We start from the raw sequence: 19191 nt of genomic DNA, 5'->3' as shown, positions 1-19191 counted from the left end.
TGGGGATTGAAGAAAGAGGGAAGCTCCAAAAACTAGTGAATTATTAATGAATTCACAGTTCTTGGCTTAGGTGGAGTAGAGTAACGATGCATAAACACTATATATGTTTCAACAAGGGGGAGGCTTCTATTTATAGGAAAAATTGAGCTCCTAACCAAACAAACTGATTCTAGAATTTTCTAAATCAGTTTGGTCAATTTTTGACCATTTTTAGGTCAGTTAAGCTAACTTTTTGGAACTAGACTTGAATGAGGAGAGAGGAGAGATGAAATATCTCAATTTTTATGAGTTTAAAACTCATTCAAGCATGTGAAATATGCACCTCCTTTAAAGAACTCCCCTTCCTTACATATGTGTCAAAATGGAATCATTATACACAAATATCTCATATTTTTAATATTGCTCATAGTTTTTACTAATAAACCTTGTACATTTTCAACTCTTCATCTTATGTGAGCATTTACTCATTTTTGGATACCTAAAATATCTCATATTTTTAATATTGCTCATAGTTTTTTACTAATAAACCTTGTACATTTTCAACTCTTCATCTTATGTGAGCATTTACTCATTTTTGGGTATCTTCCTTTACAAATTGGATTTATCTCCTCCCTACACATGGATTGATGCTATTGGCCCATAGGAACCTTAATTGGACCATAATCCAAAAATTTCTGAAAATCTAGACCCTTAGGCTAAGGTCCTTTATACCCATTTCCAATTAATTCCAATTGCACATTGGAAAGTTCTTTTTGAATTTCTGTTTCACGGGAACTTATTTTAATAAGATGAGATAATTTTCTATCCAAAAATATTAAAAATCTGAATATTCTCTCTCTAGAATATTCTCTCTCTCTAAGTCAAAATAGTTAGAAACAAGGTCTTTTATATTTCTAAAGAGGGGATTGATTATAGGGGAAGATGCTGGACATTTTGAGAGGCTGGGGAGGAATCTTACATTGATCCCTTTCCCCAGGCTCATGTAGCCATAGGCCGGCATACTTTCACCATACACCATCTGTTGCACCCCACTTTGCTCTCCCTTTCCTTGCACCCATACCCGTACCAACTCCTATATAAACCCCCCAGTACCCCCATGGCCCGTACTCAACACTCTGTGCGGGACTATACCCCTCAGCCCTCTACAACCCCTCTCCTAGAGCAAACCCTTTTTATCCCACCTACAAATGAAGAGTCCAAAATAGTGTGGTTTCCAATCGATCAAGTCAGCTTTGATCAGCTCAAAGCCATCATTACCTCAGCACCAGTCTTGAAACTTCTTAATATCACCAGAGAATTCGAGGTGGTTACTGATGCTAGTAGTCTAGCACTTGGTGGTGTTGTAGGACAAGAAGGAAGACCAGTAGCTTATACTTTTCGCAAGCTGAAGCAATATAAAGCAAATTATGCCACCCATGATTTGGAACTCTTAGCTGTTGTTCATTGCCTCAAGTTATGGAGACATTATCTCTTGGGGTGCAAATTCTAGCTTGTTTTACTAACCACAAGAGTCTGAAGTGGATCTTCACCCAACCTAACCTCAACATGAGAGGCAGAGAAGATGGATTGAAATCCTACAAGAATATGACTTCGACATCAAATTCCACCGTGGAAGGATAATGTGGTACGTGATGCACTCAGTCCTCGGCAAATATTTCTTAAGTGCAATTTCTATGCTAAATGATCCCATTTTGATCAAGGTGAAAGAAGTGTCAATCCATGATCCTGATTACCAAAAGATGGTGAACCTAGTCAAAGAAGGAGAAACCTCAGAAAAAGAGAAAAATCTAGCCAAAGGTTACTCCACCCATGATGGGTGTCTCTACTTTAATCATAGGCTATGTATTCCTAAGGATCCTTCCCTAAAGAAGTTAATCCTCATGAAGCTCATGATAGCCCCGCTACAGGGCACCCAGACTATGAAAAAACCTTGAATGATGTAAGAAGGAGCTATTATTGGGCGGGCTTGAAAAATGATGTCCTTCAGTACTTGAAGCAATGTCTCTCATGTCAAAGGATAAAAGCTTAAAGAGTCAAAATGCCTGGGAAGCTTCAACCCTTGGATATCCCCCAACTGAAGGTGGGAATGCATTAGTATGGATTTTTCAACAAGTCTTCCCACTATACAAGGAGGATATGATTCCATTATAGTGGTGGTGGACTTGCTTACCAAAGTAGCTCATCTTATACCAGCAAAGAAAACCTTTAAAGCATCTGATGTTGCCCAGTTATTCATCAAAGAGATCTTCAAGCTTCATGGTCTACCGCGCAGAGGATAGTCTTTGTGATCGAGATTCTGACTTCGCTGGTAACGAGCTTCCATTGAGGATTTCTCATGGGAGAAGAGCTGCAGGGCAACTATCTTGTCTTTTGAACGTAATTTTTACGGCCAAAATTACATTTTGGGTGCGTCTTGACCTCCGTTTTTCAGTTATAGGAGGTATTCGCGTGCAGGTAAGTTTTGATATTCTACAAATCTATTTTTAGAACTATAAGAAGGGAATTTGGTTGTGCAGACACTGTGTGTACTACAAAGAGGTCTTACAGTGTTATTGGGTGTATGTATGCACATTGAGGTCACTGGTTGTGACAGTTTGGGTGCAGTATAGTACCGCCTACAGAGAAAAATAGTTTGTGCAAGTTAAACAAGAGTGCTATTTTTGGTGAATTTGTGTTGTAGACAAGATGTCAAATTATGGAGTTAACCAAATTGTTGTAGAGAAGCTTAACAAGAATAACCTCCATGATTAAAGGTCTGGATTAACAATTTTTTTGATGGAAAAAGGCTACCTCTAGGACTACATATTGGAGGCAAACATGAGGAGGCATCCAAGATACCTGAGATTAATCTAATTGTTTGCATATGTAAAAGAATATAAGGATTGGAATCAAGTAGTAAGAAAAATCATGTATTGCTTTTATATTAGTATATAGGACGCCATGATTGGGCATATACATGATGCCAGGTCATGCAAGGAGACATGGGACACCTTGGTGAAGTTGTATGATGAAACCGTACACCAAGGCACAAAAGATTGAAGAATGAGCTTCATATTGTAGAGAATAAAAACATGTATGTGAATGATTATGCCTTGAAGATCAAGGACATTATGGAATCCCTTGTATCTTTTAGTGTTTCTATTGTGATGATGATGTATGTCTACGTGGTCTCTCGACCACAATACAAGGCATAAAAGATGTCTATTTAGACTCGGGAGAACATTCACAACCTTAACAGAGATTTGATGTCAATGCTTATCATTGAAGAAAAGAGTTTGGGTGCCAGTCTTCACAAAACAAAGGCAATTTAGAGCAATTTAGGCCTTCTACACAAGTGAGGTAGAGGACGAGGTAGATGTCAAGATCATGGCCAAGGTGGTGGCCAAAGAGGTAAGCACAATTATGGTCAGCAAACAACAGTCCCATGAATCACAACAACACACAGGTGGAAGTGGCCAATTCAGAGGTAGGGGGAGTGAAAGAGGTCATGAAAATTAGCAAAGGCAACAAAATGATACACGAGGCTATTTTTACTGTGGCAAATCTGGGCATTTGCAAGAAAATTGCTATAAGAAGAAAAATGACATGAGAAATGGAAAAGTGCAGAAAAAAACTATGTGTCCTCTAGCAGAAGTAATGAGAACAATCAAAGGTTGTTTGTTATGCGGCATGTACTTAATGTTGTGTTGAGAAATGATATATCCACATGCAATGATGATGTATGGTATGTGGATGCAGGTGCTTCGAACCACATGACCAGTCATGGCAAGTGGTTCAAGGATATGGCAAATCATGAAAAGCTAGGTTTTTGTTGAAACAGGGGGTTGAAACAGGGGATGATACTACTCATCCAATTTCCCATGTTGGAAATTTGCCATTTTCTATGCAAGATGGTAAGGTGAAGTACTTGGGAGATGCACTTCACGTTCCAAATATTACAAAGAATCTAGTTTTTGTTGGCCAAATGACTGAGTGTTTGCAGGTAGACTTTGTCTATCCAAGATAAGTGCGGGTTGGTTACAAAAGGCGATAGAGTGGGTAGAATGTTTACACTAGATGTAAATATGCCCGAAGTGAAAGCTCTAATGTTTGCACAGGTATCAAGAGTTATTGTAGATACACACATTTGGCATAATGGAATTAGGCATGTAAATGAGCAAGGAATGAAGTCTATGCAAACTAAAGAAATTGTGACAGGGTTACCTAAGTTTAATTTTGATGGTATGTGAAATGTATGTGAAGCATGTCAATTTGAAAAGAGAACAAAGCATGTATTTCCACATGATAGAAATGTGAGCAAGAAGTACTAGATGTTGTGCATTCAGTTGTATGGAGTCCTGCAAAGACTACATCTATGGGTGGCTGCAAGTATTATGTAACATTCATTGATGACCAATGAGGAAAGTGTGGGTGTATTTCATGAAGGAGAAGAGTGAAGGAGAAGAGTGAAGTTTTCACTTATATTTCATGAGGAAAGTGTGGGTGTATTTCATGAAGGAGAAGAGTGAAGTTTTCACTCATTTTTAGAATTTTAGAATGATGAGTGAAAAGCAAATAGGAAAGCATGTGAAGTCCCTAAGATCAGATGGAGGGGGGAGAGTACTTCTCCAATGAATTCTTTGATTTTTTGCTAAAGAATGGCATTCAAAGATAGTTTACATGTAGATACACTCGGCAGCAAAATGGGATTACTGAGTGGAAAAACAGGCACATTGTAGAGATAGCATGAGCATTGATGAAACAGAGAAGAATATGCTGCATAGCTATTGGGATGAAGCTATTTCTATAGCAGTTTATAACATGAATATAACTCCGACTGCAACTATACATGATGTAACACAAGAGGAGAAACTCATTGGTAAAAAACCTGATTTGTCTCACTTGAAAGTTTTTAGATGCATTACCTATGTGCATGTGTTAGATGAGTTGCATATAAATCTGGATCCAAAAGCAGAAAAATGTGTGTTTACTGGATATTCCCTTGACTAAAAGGGAAATAAATGATATAACTACACGTGAGTTGAGGATAAGCACAGATGTTGTGTTTGATGAAATGAGTAGCTGGTATGCTACTGAAAGAGATATTGTTGGGACTGATGTAATTAGCAGTGTAATTGCATAGAATGTAAGTCAGCTTGAGTGGAATTGGAGAGTCCTCTTGTGTTGGTTCTATTTAATAGACCATGGAGTGGAAGGCGCCATCAAAATATCAGTCCTTAAAATGCAATTGGTACATCATGTAAAGACACAGAGAAAGTTGGTGAGCCTCTTAGTATGCCTTACATTTCTACACGGCATTCTTTTGTTGATGAAGAGACTAGTGGCTCAAAGCAAATTCTTGATGATAGATGAGCTTGGGATTTTGGCTATTAGAACACCTAGTGCAAAAATGCCAGGCAGTGATTATAGACAACGAAGGTCAGGGAGATTTAGAAAACCTGTGACTGGTTGACATATGATCGTTATGTGGCTCATCATTATGCATATAAGGCTAAAGTTGTTCAAGATGTTGAACATGTTAAGATGTCAAGCTTAACACGAGCTTACACTTATGATATGCTTGGGTGACCATTTCTACTACTTACATCACTAGCGTGTTTGGTAGGTTACTAACATGATGAATCTTCACCCAATAATTCTATAGGTGGACTATACATCTACTAATCCACCACACTGAGTTATGGTATACTTATCTTCCTAGCTCACTCATTTACCATGTTCACATTATGGACCGCATGTACATAATAGTAATTTAGTACTTATGTTGTATTTTCCTTATCTCTTTGGAGTAGACCTCTTTTGTTGAGAAGAAGAAGAAAAAATTTCAGCCTCTCATCTTGCGTGTTCTCTTCTAGGATTTATGTGAGTGTGTGTGTGCTTGGCGAGAGCTCAAGCTCTCTTCCCCCCTACATCTTTTCATGGTATCGAATCTTGGTTCATGCTAAGGAGCTGAGCGGCAAGCAGGAGAAGCACAAGAAGTGGTATGAGGATAAGAGCTTTACCTACTCTCCTCCTTTTGTGTTGGCCTTTACACCCTCTTCGGGAGCTCTTCGGGAGGGACCGGCAACAAACTTTGATTGAGGAGCTATTTTCGCAAGAGTATATTTGCAATGAAAGATTCCTGCCCCCTCCACGCAATGAATTTAGGGGTGCTAGCAGAGTGGAAGTAGCATTTCTTGCACAGAGAAGAGCCTCTCACTCGGGGCCTTGCCCACAGATATCTGGACAAGAGACTAATCCCTCGGTTCTTCCAAAACTGAACCCGAAAAAACTTCCCTCGCCTAGCAAACATAATTATGATTATCCCACTTGATTAACCTCATTCCATGATTTCTCTTTTTCCAAATTGATAGAATAATCTATTTCTCATTTAGAATCAATCAAAGTAGTTTTTAACTACTTAAAAATAATCTAAAAGAAATAACCATTATTTTGTTAACACAAAATCATAAAAATACCATTTTCTTAATCTCTAGCTTATCAAGCTTAGAGTTTAGCTTTGAATTAAGAGACTATCATTGGGAAGTATCCTTTTTCAAGGGATTTAGCCATAAATATGGCTATTCTTTTAGAGAGAGAGATTTACTTAAAGAAAGCATTACAAATAAGCATAAAGATTAAATTTCTCTTAATTAAGCATTAAGACTTTAAGGGAAAGCTTGATTTGAATTAAACCAAATAAAAATTCGATTTTACCTCCACATTTGGCTTGATTCTCTATTAGAAGTGAAGCCCCCGACCAATCAATTGGTCCACCAAGAGGAGAAGAGCAACTCCAAGAGCTCCAAGCTCCCAAGAGAGAGGAAAATTTAAGGGATAACAGAAAATATGATTATTTTAATATAATACTGGCATAATATAGCTCCAATATTTTTTTTGCAAATGACTGAGGGTCTATTTATAGGTTAGGGAGGCCACTAATCAAGTCCAACTAGGTTCTAGAATTTTCCAGATGCAGTTTGACTCAATTTGGACAAGATTTGGACCAGCTTAGCTCCCTTTTTGATTTGGACAAGATTTGGACCAGCTTAGCTCCCTTTTTGATTTGGTTTAATCCAGGAGAGAGGAGAGATAAAAATATCACAATTTTTTTGAATTAAAAACCCTTCCACACATGTGAAATAGGTGCCTACCTCAAGAGTCCCCCTCTTCTTACCACCGAGGTGTCAAAAATGCATCATTATTCTAAAATATCTCATTTTTTTAGTAATATCTCATAATTTTTAACTAATAAACCTTGTACTCAGTCAACTCTTCATCTTATGTGAGTATTTACTCATTTTTGGGTATTTTCTTTTATTCTCTTGGATATATCTCATCCCAACACTTGCATTAATCCAATTGGCCCATTGGAACCTTAATTGGACACCATAATCCAAAAATTTCTGAAAATGTAGACCCTTAGGCTAAGGTCCCTTATACACATTCTTAATTAATTCCAAATGCACATTGGAATGTTCATTTTGAACTTATGTTTCATGGGAATCCATTTTAGACACTAGGAGGATTTTTATATCCAAAGATATCTCAATTTTGGATTATCTCCGTCTAGGCCAAAACAGGGTAAAACAAGATCTTTCTCTTATTTAAGAGGGGAATAATTTCAAGAACAGAAGGGGAGGTTCTTATACCTTTACTCCTCAAAAGTTGAAGGGAGGAATCTTACATGCAAGGTAACTATACTTTCCTTTGGAACTTTGGACAAAATTTTACAACCAAAAACACGTTTCGGGCTCATCTTCACCTCCATTTTTTAGTTGGCAAGCGTTCGCTTTACACTACATGTAAGTTTCAATATTCTACAGAACTCTATTTTTGGAACTACAAGAAGGGAATTTTATTGTGTAGACATTGTGTGTACTACAAAGGGATCTTACAGGTGTTATTGGGTGTATGTATGTAAATTAAGGTCACTGGTTGTGACAGTTTGGGTGCAGTACAGTACCACTATAGAGAATATAGCAGATTGTGCAGGTCAAATAAGAGTGCTATTTTTGGTGAAGTGTTACAGACAAGATGCCAAATGATGGAATTAACCAAATTTTGCAAAGAATCTTGACAAGAATAACTTCCATGCTTGGAGGTTTAGATTAACAAATTTTGTAATAGGAAATGGCTACTCTAGGACTACATTGAAGGTGAATATGAGGAGGCACCAAAAATATCTCAGATTAGTACAACTGCTGCTGCATGTGTAAAAGAATAGAAGGATTCAAATTAAGGAGCAAGTAAAGACATGTATTGGCTTTCTATTAGTATACAAGACACCATGATTGGGCATTATATAGGATTCCAAGTCACCCAAGGAGGCATGGGAAACCTTGGTGAATTTGTATGAAGCTAATACCAAGGCACAAAAGGTTCAATTGAAGAATGAGCTTCATATTGTGTGGAGAAGAAAAACATGTTTGTGAATGATTATACCTTGATGATCAAGGTTATTATGGAATCCCTATTGGTGTTTCTGTTTTGATGATGATGACAAGGTGGAAGTATGTCTACATGGTCTTGGGCCATAATACAAGGCATTCAAGACATCTATTCAGACTCTGGAGAACATTCCCAACTTTATAGATTTAGTGTCAATGCTAATCATTGAATAAAAGAGTTTGGGTGAAGCTCAGTCTTCAAAAAACAAAGGCAATTCAGAGCAACAAGCCTTCTACATAAGTGCAGGTACAAGACAAGGTAGAGGCCGAGGCCATGGCGGCCAAAGTGGTGGCCAAACAGGTAATTAAAATTTAGCAACAACAGTCCCATGAATCACAACAACAACACACATGTGGAAGAGGCTAGTTTAGAGGCAAGGGGAGTCAAAGAGGTTGTGGAAATCGGAAAAGGTAGCAAAATGATACACGAGGCTATTTTTACTATGGCAAAGCTAGGCACTTGCACGCTGTCGTGACGTGGACGGTGTCGTTGGGAAAGTACGAGACTTCTAGCTGTGAGAGTAGGTACCAAACTCCACAAGGAAACTCACATACAAAATTCTCCAAGGAGCATAGGACATATCCATTTTTAATGACATATACATGTGTCAATTCACCTCAATACATCCTTGAATTCAGCCTGATGATTGCACAAAAATTGTGTACCAAGTGCTTGTTCCTTTCCAAGCATAGATTCCCTGGCTCCTCTTTCCAAATCCCTCGAACCAATCACATGTAGGCATAACATAACCTTCAAATATTTCCAACATACATGTGACCATTTACATTCCATACATCCAGTGTCATCAATTCCATCATTTCAAGATGTTCTTTATCACCTGAAAACCTGCTTTTAAATTCTAACATCTCACAAGCAAAAGATGGCATACGGCATAACTATAACATGCTCATGAATTCCAAAATTCGATCGAGTAGAAAGTAAAACCAACTTCCCAGGGCTTAAATGTATTTTTGATACCTTTATTCCACAAATCTCCAAGTTCCAAAACCTTTAACTCATTCTCCAAAGCCTTTAAGGATATATGAGTTATACGCTTTTTCTAAATCGCAAGAAGTAGTAACAAAATAATAATAAAAAAAACCACTTATCTGAAGGTATTCAAGCGAATTTTTTCTTTGATTTTATTTTGCTAATCTCAAAAGTCGCTTTGCTCTGCAAACTATGCGATGAAGAAAACGTGGAAAAACTGAAAGCATCTCTTAATGTAGTACTCAAATCCCTCTTCAATTCTAGCACCTACAAGCTATGAACAGTAGATATAGCTTTGATTTGAAATTTTCTGGTAGATAGCGCACTGGTTCTCCTCTTTTCTGCAGATCGTGAACTCCCATATGCGCCCCCCTTCACATCTCTGGTTTTTCCTCATTTTCCCGCAAGGAAATCGGGCGCCCCACCACCTTTTGCAGCCCGAATATCGCTAATTTCCAATTTGAATTATTGCTCCTGCTTATATTCACGCAAGCCGCCACTCGACACCTTGCATATAGGTTTCCAGCTGGCGCTTTGGGAAGCTTCTAAAACTCTTCTTGTGCTTATGTTACCCATATATATGGATGTCCCCTTGGGTGTATTAATCAAGGCACACGCAAGAGCCAACAACTCAAGAGCCATTACATCATCTGAAATGCTGTATGACACCCAATGCAAACCTGAGACATACTCTTCTTTTGCCATTTTGAGTGAAAGATCTTCAAGCTGCATGTTCGAAGACATGGCGTCCAAGCTCGGCATTGCCCCATGTTAGACAAGCTCCCAACACAGTATGCCAATTCACAATACCAGGATGAAATGGCATCTTCTTGATCAAAGCTACCGCCTTGTCTACATGGCCTGCCCGGCCAAGGAGATCAACAATGCAAGTGTAATGCTCAAGAGTTGGGATGAGACCATAGTCATTGCTAATGGCCTCAAGGTACAACTGACCTTTTTCCATTAGACCAACATGACTGCATGCATTTAGAACACTACCGAATGTAACCAGATTTGGCTTGATACCTTCCCCTATCATTCTGCCGAGCATATGAAAAACATTTTCACTCTCTCCAAGCTTAAAGTCTTTTTTGCATTTCCATATATATTAAGAAGGGTGCTCCCTACTACAAGGTCTACCATATGCATAAAACTCCATAATTCATACCACACTCATGTACAGAGGCTTCGAGACCTGGCTCAGCCTCAGCTCGTCTTATTGAACCTCATTTACAATATGAACATATGTACTCAGGCATCATATAATGACTCGTCATGGCACTTAACCCCATGCATCTGGATTTGCATTTGATGACCTCACATGCATGGTTTCACACCATAGACGTGCCATGGCGTGACATCCACCCCCTCTAAACCTGCACATCCTCTGGTATGTGCCAAATCATCATCAAGATCCACATATAACTGGATGTCATCTTCTTCTTCTACATTACCAGGAAGATCATCCTCTTCCTCTTCAACCATACCCATACTATCGCTGTCAAGCCTCTCATCCTGAGTTCCCTGTGAATCAAAAGGATCATTATCATGCCTTCTTTTAAACATCTTGATCCTTTTGCCTGCTACAAGATTCTTTATCTCTGTTCCACCAAGCTCACACAGGGTATACGTGGCATTTCCATGCACATGCTTGACAATGTAAGAGCCAAACCATCTTTTTGCAAATTTTCTTTGAACAGTGAATTGGTTGTCAAGACTACTATCATACATTAGAACCCAATCACCTTCTTCCATTGGTTTTGGCCGGAGTCTGTGTCTTCTATCAAATCTTTCTTTATTTTTCAACCTTGCATCTTTCAAGCGAGCTTTAGCAAGCTCTACATCTTCAGGCCTCCTCTCCAACTGCCTTATTCGCAATGCAAGGAGGTCTTCCCTGCTCAATCCTTCCATCCACCAAGGCAATACATTCCAAGTTGGAACTACTTCTTCAACTGGCATTACTGGCTTCTGACCATACATTAATTCTGCAGGCATGTATCCTGTCACTGAGCTATGAGTTGTACGGTCAGCCCACAAAGCATATGGTAGCAGCCTTGGCCACTCTCGCATTCTTTCTCTGCATGCCTTAGCCAAAGCTTTAATGATTGGAGGATGTCCTCGTTCACTTTTACCATTGCCCTCAGGATTGTAAGCACATGTTAGGGACAGTTTGATGCCAATTCTAGAGAAGAATTCCCTTGCTTCTTCAACATCTAGCTCACCCCTATCAGCTGTTATTTTCCCAACACAACCATACCGACAAATCACATCTTCCAAGAGAAATTTGCATACTGTTTCCGTACTCTTTGTTCTAAGAGCACGCCCCTCTACCTGATTTGTCAAATCTTCTCTTGCAAGTGCTATGTACCACATCTGCCAAATTCCCAAAGGCATTGTAACTAGATCCACTACCCATTTGTAGTGCATGGCAGGTGGGTAGGTTGGTTGCAAGCCATCACGATGTCGCACATTTGAGTACATTTGACATATCATGCATGTTTCCACATATCGGGAAATATCCTTGTACATTCCTTTCCACCAATATTTTTCCTTTATTTTGGTAAAGGTGGCCCACACACTTCGATGTCCAGCCCAGAGACTCTCATGGAATTCTTTCACAAGCTTCCCTTGAGTCTCTTTATCACATATGACTCTCTGTGGCATAGCATTCCTCTGCTTAGGATGCTTCCAGAGGTACCCATCCTTTAGAAAATAACCATATGCTTTTCTGCGGATCCTCTTAAATTCTGAGTCAGACCAATTTCCCTGTCTTGTTAGAGTACTCAAGTATTGACCAATAAGCAACAAATCTCCTTCATACATTTCCTCAGTAAAAGACTCAAGTGCATTTGATAGGCAAATATGGTCCCCCTTTGCATATGCAGCAGTGTAGAACTTTGTACCCACATCATCAATGTCACTAATCATCTCTTTTTCGTCTTCATACCTGGCTCTTGATAGCGTATCTGCAACTGGATTATCTTTTCCCGCAATATGCTCAAACTCAGGATTTAGTGACTTGATATAGGAAATCCACCTAAGCATAGCAATATCTGGAGTGGTACAACTTGCTATCATCCCAAGAAGTGGCAAGCAATCAATTTCCACAAGTACAGATGCCCCAATAAGATATTCTTTTTCACATTTTAGAGCAGTGACTATTCCCCATAACTCTCTCTTGATCTGCGGATATTTTCTTTGTCGAATGCTTAATACCTTTGCTCCAAATCTGATTACATACCTGTGATCATCCTCATCATCTTGCCCTACTGCCCATCCTATCCCAGTAGGACTAGTGTCAACTGTAACAATCACAGGCCTACCACACTCATAATCTGCCTTCCTTAGAGTAGGTGATGATTGAAGCAGATATTTCAGCTTCCGCATAGCTTTAGTATGTGCTACATTCCACAAAAATTTTTGATTTTTCCTCAAGAGTTGATAAAGAGGATCTGCTACATGCGCATAATGTGGGATCCAAATAACATAAAAGACACATGCTCCAAGAAATCTCCTCAGCTCTGTAACATTAATGCATGTCTCTTTCATTCTTTGTATTGCATCTATCTTGGCTGGACAAGGTCGGCGTCCACTAGTACTACAAAGATGTCCCACTATTAGCACTTCACCAACCCCAAACACTGATTTCAGTCCAGACAAAGTAAGATTCACTTCTTCAAGCCTGGATAGAATCATATCACAATCCTTTATATGATTTGCCACAAACTTGCGGCACCCCTTTGAATCCAAATCCCCATCTTTGTCTTTCTCATCACAGCCTTTTATTGGCACATCATCCAGAAATGGCATAGTTATTTGTGGTATGAAGTCTCGTAAGACTTTATTCATTCCATTCATCATATGTGCCACTGAGTTGGTGGCTCCCTGCGGTAAGGTACACATCCTTACTAATCCCAAGGGAGTTCTCATTGTGGTCAAGTCCCTGCTTTGTATATCCAGCTGGAACTGATCATATCCCGAATACAAATCACCCGTAGAGTATATAGCTTTCCCTGCAAATGCTTCTACAAACTCATCCACAATCGGACCTGCTCCCACATTCCTGATTGTGACTTTGTTTACAGGTTGCATGTCTTGAATAAAGCGCAATGTCCCATTTTTCTTTGGCACAGTAAACCATCTGTTGGAATATGGAGCGCATGATGGCTCCAAAATTCCCATCCTGATCTTTTCTTTTAGTAATTCCATTAGCTTTGGCAAGAGAGCCTTTGGTACTGGAATTGGCCGGCAGGTTCCAGGGCACATGTGGAACAGTAAAGATCACCATTGGTGCTGTTACACTTCGATCAACACAGCCTATCTCATGCGGCTGAAAAGCAAAGGCTTTCCCATGTTTTACAAGCATCTCCTCAAAGCATTCCCTTTCAACTGGCAACAGAAAATCCCTTTCACCAATCTTCAGCTCTTTTAAAGTTTCCTGTGTAAACTTATGCCCAATTTTCTTCGGATCTCTGAGATTTGGTTGCATAGAAGCTTCATCTATCTTCTCCTTGCTTCCTGGTGGCAAAGGCAAGGCAACTGGTTTCACCTTCTTTGCAACTGTTTTGTACTTTGTATCAACATGAGCATCCATCTTGCAATTCATGTTTTTACATTCCACCCCCTCAAATTCCCGGATTATATCATACATCTCCATAGATGACACCTCTATCATCTCATTTCCACCCTGTAAGCATGCTCTTTCCATATCAAAAAGCACATCCATAGTATCTACAAATGACACCTCTTCAAGCACCCCTGAAATAAACTCATTCTTCTCCAAAAGACCACACTGCTCAAGACTTTTTTGTTCATTTTGTACATGTCTACGCATGCCATGCTTCAAATCCTCGCTTTCTACAAAGACCAGTGACCCATAGCTAGAGAATCCCTGAAAATTTGCTGAAAAGTTATTTACATTGATTGAGTCCTGCGAGAACTCATTTTCCCTTGTACCATTGGAATCCCGCTTTACAATGGCACCTGGCCAAAATCCCTCATCTCCTTGTAATTCATGAATTCTCTATTTATCTTTGGGAGTGACTGTGCTCGAAGAGACTCACGATTCCTTTCATGGTTAATGCAAACTGTCAAGAACTGAACAGCTTTCTTGCCATCTTTACTCCTTATTCTTGCATATGCCGAGCCATCGTCCAAAACTTTTGTTTCCATCCTCACAGCTGTAATGTAGGGTTGCCCAAGGATGAGGGGATATGATGACATCTCCTGAACAAAGAAGTTCTGATCATCTTTCACATCCCCTATAGTTACCCTTACATTTGGACATGCTGCATAAAGCTCATTAGCTGCTTTAATCATCCACCCATGATCTACATCCATTGGCCACTTACATTTGTTGTAGAGATTTTTAGCCATAAGATTTATTTCAGACCCATGATCAATTAGAGCGACATATGGCTCTTCCAAATCACCTATCTTGACAAGAGTTTCAGTGGTTGCTCTTGCCCAATGGCTCCTGGAGTAATGACTCTTTGTAAGAACTTCTTTTTCATCATCCTCTTCCACAAAGCGCACTTGTCGTGCCCCATCAGCAGAGTGATTACATTCCACCACATTTTCTCTCTCTTCCTTTTGCTGTACCTGTACTCCATGAGTCTTGGAAGTGCCTGCCTCCCCTTGTGATGGAATAGATTCAATTATGGATTGCCTTTTCCTTCATATAATATCAATTATCTCATCATGGAATTCTTTCTTTGCAATCCCCAAGTGTAAATTCCACCCTGCTGTTTAGAATCCTCTCTTCAAGCACCTTTTTGAGATCTGTTGCAGCTTCAATATCAGATTGAAGCTTGTAGAGTGGACTTTTCCCTTTACCCTTCTCTTTCTCATGCTTCATTTTTGCTGGCACTTCTTCCATTGATACTTCCTGTGGAGGTCTGCTATGCGGGGGAAGCATATGTGATGGCCCAGGATCCTTCTTCTCACTACCACGAGTAACCCTTTTTGATGGCCCTCCTTCCTCATTTTCCCTTTTACGCTTCTCCTCTACCTGTGCCTCATTATTTTGGCATTTAGCAATGTAGGCATGAACAGATAAAGAATCCACAGGCTCCTCCCAGCCCCAGTCTCAAGACGTATACAGTCACCTGCCTCATGCAAAGCTTGCTTAGACACCTTCTTTGACACAATTAATTCCATTGTTGATGGCCAAAAATCTTCATTCTCATAATCTTCATCATTCTCGGATCCCTGCTTTGATAGACCAGCCTTTAATCCATAGGTTGCTACCTCAACCATAGAGATGGCATGACTAGCAGCCATATCCTCCACTAGCTTTTTCATCCCTCCTTTCCCAAAGTTTGTGCTTAATGGAAGACCAGTCTCTGTAAGGTGGATTTTCCCATCTTTGAAAAACACAAGTTGATTTCTGAGGGCTTCTTTATAGCTAGCACAATCTTTCTTTGCATGTTCTGGGTCATCACACCATATACATCTGTATGTAAACCCTTCTTTGCTTTGAGGCCTTTGCATAGAAGCCTCCCCTAATGGTAGCCCTTTTTCTTCAATCCTGGACATCTTCAATTTTAGGTCTCGCATACCCTTAATAAGCTCATCTATCGGCCCATATACCTTTGGGATTGTAGCAGCTGGTTTTGGTAGATTCTCAGAGATAACAGCAGTTATTGGAGTTGCCGAGCTCATCACCATTTTATCCCTCCTTCGCTGCCGCTTTGCTAGCATAGTGACCGCATCCTCAACATCATTCCAATCACTCTTTAGTCCCTGCTCTGTATCCTTATCCTCAAGGAGGATTTCCAGTTTCTCTTGGAGATCTTTCCCAGCTGCTTGTAAGAAGAGCTCTGTTTTTTCTCTGTCCAAAGTTGTGCGCTCTATCCTTGACAGCTGGGCATAGCGCTTCTCAAACTCTCTTAGCAATTCTGTGGGGCAGAAATTCCCATTTTGGGTTTTGTGACCCATTCCAAAAAAGTTCGTTTGGTCACTCGCTCAGAATCCTCCATGAAATATTCATCCTTTAAAGCAAGCTTGAACTCCTCCCAATTTCTGCCACCATGTGCTGTCTGCAATCCTCTTATGCACTCTCTTCTTTCAGGAACACATACCAGCTCAAAACTTCGAACCATATCCTCCTCAGTCACTCTGTTTAGCTCCATTTCCTTTATGTAATTGCGCAGGTACTTTGTGATATCCTTTCCATCAAATTGATCCACCTTTTTCACAATTGATTGCAGTGCTCTGGTCGTGGAAATTTGTCCCCTCTCAGCAGCTTGCTGTTGTTGCATATACATAGTAAACATCTGAAACATCTGCATAACTCCGGGGTCAAAATGAACCCCCTGACCCTCAGAATTCTCAGCCATAGCTTCCTTGTATGTTTCACCACACCCTCACCCCAGCAGTTTCACGTCGGGTTCACCAAAGAGCTGTCGTGACGTGGACGGTGTCGCTGGGAAAGTACGAGACTTCTAGCTGTGAGAGTAGGTACCAAACTCCACAAGGAAACTCACATACAAAATTCTCCAAGGAGCATAGGACATATCCATTTTTAATGACATATACATGTGTCAATTCACCTCAATACATCCTTGAATTCAGCCTGATGATTGCACAAAAATTGTGTACCAAGTGCTTGTTCCTTTCCAAGCATAGATTCCCTGGCTCCTCTTTCCAAATCCCTCGAACCAATCACATGTAGGCATAACATAACCTTCAAATATTTCCAACATACATGTGACCATTTACATTCCATACATCCAGTGTCATCAATTCCATCATTTCAAGATGTTCTTTATCACCTGAAAACCTGCTTTTAAATTCTAACATCTCACAAGCAAAAGATGGCATACGGCATAACTATAACATGCTCATGAATTCCAAAATTCGATCGAGTAGAAAGTAAAACCAACTTCCCAGGGCTTAAATGTATTTTTGATACCTTTATTCCACAAATCTCCAAGTTCCAAAACCTTTAACTCATTCTCCAAAGCCTTTAAGGATATATGAGTTATACGCTTTTTCTAAATCGCAAGAAGTAGTAACAAAATAATAATAATAAAAACCACTTATCTGAAGGTATTCAAGCGAATTTTTTCTTTGATTTTATTTTGCTAATCTCAAAAGTCGCTTCGCTCTACAGACTGTGCGATGAAGAAAACGTGGAAAAATTGAAAGCATCTCTTAATGTAGTACTCAAATCCCTCTTCAATTCTAGCACCTACAAGCTATGAACAGTAGATATAGCTTTGATTTGAAATTTTCTGGTAGATAGCGCACTGGTTCTCCTCTTTTCTGCAGACCGTGAACTCCCATATGCGCCCCCCTTCACATCTCTGGTTTTTCCTCATTTTCCCGCAAGGAAATCGGGCGCCCCACCACCTTTTGCAGCCCGAATATCGCTAATTTCCAATTTGAATTATTGCGCCTGCTTATATTCACGCAAGCCGCCACTCGACACCTTGCATATAGGCTTCCAGCTGGCGCTTTGGGAAGCTTCTAAAACTCTTCTTGTGCTTATGTTACCCATATATATGGATGTCCCCTTGGGTGTATTAATCAAGGCACACGCAAGAGCCAACAACTCGAGCCATTACATCATCTGAAATGCTGTATGACACCCAATGCAAACCTGAGACATACTCTTCTTTTGCCATTTTGAGTGAAAGATCTTCAAGCTGCATGTTCGAAGACATGGCGTCCAAACTCGGCATTGCCCCATGTTAGACAAGCTCCCAACACAGTATGCCAATTCACAATACCAGGATGAAATGGCATCTTCTTGATCAAAGCTACCGCCTTGTCTACATGGCCTGCCCGGCCAAGGAGATCAACAATGCAAGTGTAATGCTCAAGAGTTGGGATGAGACCATAGTCATTGCTAATGGCCTCAAGGTACAACTGACCTTTTTCCATTAGACCAGCATGACTGCATGCATTTAGAACACTACCGAATGTAACCAGATTTGGCTTGATACCTTCCCCTATCATTCTGCCGAGCATATGAAAAACATTTTCACTCTCTCCAAGCTTAAAGTCTTTTTTGCATTTCCATATATATTAAGAAGGGTGCTCCCTACTACAAGGTCTACCATATGCATAAAACTCCATAATTCATACCACACTCATGTACAGAGGCTTCGAGACCTGGCTCAGCCTCAGCTCGTCTTATTGAACCTCATTTACAATATGAACATATGTACTCAGGCATCATATAATGACTCGTCATGGCACTTAACCCCATGCATCTGGATTTGCATTTGATGACCTCACATGCATGGTTTCACACCATAGACGTGCCATGGCGTGACAACGCAGATTGCTATAAGAAGCAAAATGACATGAGAAATGGAAAAGTGCAGCAAAATAACTATGTGTCCTCTAGCAAAAGTAATGAGGACAATGAAAACGGTTGTTTGTTATGAGGCATGTGCTTAATGTTGTGTCAAGAAATGATGTATCTACATGTAATGATTATGTATGGTATGTGGATTCAGGTGCTTTGAACCACGTCACCAGTCATGGTGGTGAGAGTGGTTTAAGGATATGAAAAATCATGAAAAGCCAGGTTTTGTTGAAACAAGGGATGATACTGCTCATCCAATTGCCCATGTTGGAAATGTGCCATTGTCTATGGAGGATGGTAAGGTGAGGTGCCTGGAAGATATACTTCATGTTTCAAATATTACAAAGAATCTGGTTTCCGTTTTGGCGAGATAATTGAGCAAGGTTTGTAGGTGCACTTTAACCCTGATGGGTATTATGTCGAAGAATTTAAAGATAAGAGCAAGTTGGTTG

This window comes from Cibotium barometz, chromosome 16 (genome assembly GCF_041138505.1).
Source record: "Cibotium barometz isolate CiBa-2024 chromosome 16, ASM4113850v1, whole genome shotgun sequence".
NCBI classification, from domain to species: domain Eukaryota; kingdom Viridiplantae; phylum Streptophyta; class Polypodiopsida; order Cyatheales; family Cibotiaceae; genus Cibotium; species Cibotium barometz.
Note: the sequence above shows the minus strand (reverse complement) of the source record.